We start from the raw sequence: 2,339 nt of genomic DNA on the forward strand, positions 1-2,339 counted from the left end.
GCTAGAATCTTCCATCCTGGGCAGGAGCTAACCTGTTGTGCTAGCTACTCCTCCACTGCCTCCTGCAGAATTGTAACCTCTAGAGGGTCTTATAAAATATACATAAAAGCTCTCTTAAACTGGTTGGCAAGAGCTTAAAACAGTGATGTTTTAAAACCAGGGTTCCCAACTTAACAGAGCACATGGTTATACTGTGAAGAGGCCACACTAAGAAGTGAAAGGGAAGCAGATATCAACTATGGTTTATGGCAGACATTCCCAAATCTGTCCTGGAGGACCACCAGCAAGTTAGGTTTTTAGGATATCCACAATGAATTTGCATGAGATAAATCTGCATGTACTGCCTCCATAGCAAATAAATCCTAATTTCTCACTTATAAATAGGACTTAATAAGACAGATAAATTGAGTAATGAATTCTGCAACCTTCATACATGCACACCGGTTCCCTTATATGTATCGGGTAACCTCTGTGGAGCTGTAGATGCTTCACCATGCTTGTGATTTAATCATCGGTTGCTTAAGGATATAGTGTCTTTTATGTAGCTGTTATATAATTACAGCTGTGAACAAGTTAGCAATATACTTAACTTGAGAATGGTGACTGAGAAATGACTTCCATATTAATGCGTTGTAGAATGCCGCCTGAATGACATTCCAAAACGAAGTTCCCTCTCAGGTACTAGTTTGCAATGTGCCGATATGGCTGTTTAAATGGCTGTCCTGACAAAGGGCTCCTTTCAGGTCTTCATGCCGCTTGCTGCCATAAACGCCTGACTCTGCAGGGTTTCGGAAATCCTCCTTCCTCAGGGGTGTAGCAAGCCAATTGTTGTCTTGAAATCTCCTATCGTTTACTTGTGTAAATTAATAACCTGTCCTTTCTCTTCCTCTAAGCCAAGTTCTTATCACCTTGTTATATGTAACTGCCTTTTCAGCACCATTGTTATTGTTATGTTTACTTTGCACCCCTGTTTTATGTGAACCAGCATGATGTGACTGCTGTCTCGAATGCCGGTATATAAAAAAATCTAAATAAATAAATAAATAAATAAATAAATAAATAAGCGCTGATATTGAAAAAATCTTCCTGTCACCTCAGGACGGCCATCTAAACAGTCATATCGGCACATTGCAAACTAGTACCTGAGAGGGAACTTCGTTTTGGAACGTCATTCAAGCGGCATTCTACAACGCATTAATATGGAAGACATTTCTCAGTCATCATTCTCAAGTTAAGTATATTACTAACTTGTTCACAGCTGTAATTATATAACAGCTACATAAAAGACACTATATCCTTAAGCAACCGATGATTAAATCACAAGCACGGTGAAGCAGCTACAGCTCCACAGAGGTTACCCGATACATATAAGGGAACCGGTGTGCATGTATGAAGGTTGCAGGATTCATTACTCAATTTATCTGTCTTATTAAGTCCTATTTATAAGTGAGAAATTAGGATTTATTTGGATATACATTGATTTTCTCACATAAGAGGTTGTTATCTAGTTGGATACTGCCTCCATAGCATGCATATTTTATCTCAAGCATATTCATTGTGGATATCCTGAAAACCTAACTTCCTAGGGGTCCTCCAGGACAGGTTTGGGAAACTATGGTCTATGGCATTGCCAAAAGAAGTAATGGAGGAAGACTAGATGGGCCTTAGCATTCTTAGTTGGATTCTTAGTTCCGCCTAGCCTTCCCAGAACCCTGGGATACACATTAGACGTTATCTACTCCTCTGATTACCTGGACAGCATGGATACCAACTCTAACATGTGGACAAACTCTAATCCGAACTATCTCTAGTCCGGAATTTGTTATTTCTCCTTTTAACTTAACTTTATCTTTTTTCTTCCAGCTACCTAAGCTTCCAAGTTCACGGTCCTCGTTTAATGTAACTTTGTTTCTTCCTTTACCTAGTTATTTTTTACCCCTGTTCGATGTAAACCGTCCAGATATGGTATTTAACCATGAAGGTCGGTATAGAAAAATGTTAAATAAATAAATGATATTCTATGTTTCTTTGAAGTAGGCAGATTCAGGCTAGGTTGAGTTCAATGAAATGTTTAGATTTTCTTCAGATCTGCTGGATTTTAGCAGAAATTAATCCAAGTAAATGCTTATAACAATTTAACGTTTAGATTCATTGATCCTTCAGTGTTCAAACCAAACTTTGCCGCAAAAATATTTTACATGAAAAATGACATTCTGAGGTAAAATTAATATACATAATTAATAATAATTATGTATATTAATTTCATGCACTGTTGTGATGCCAACAAGAAAACTTTGCATCTTGGAATTCATATGGCATCATACCTATTGTGATATATT

Source organism: Rhinatrema bivittatum, chromosome 2, assembly GCF_901001135.1.
Source record: "Rhinatrema bivittatum chromosome 2, aRhiBiv1.1, whole genome shotgun sequence".
NCBI classification, from domain to species: Eukaryota; Metazoa; Chordata; class Amphibia; order Gymnophiona; family Rhinatrematidae; genus Rhinatrema; species Rhinatrema bivittatum.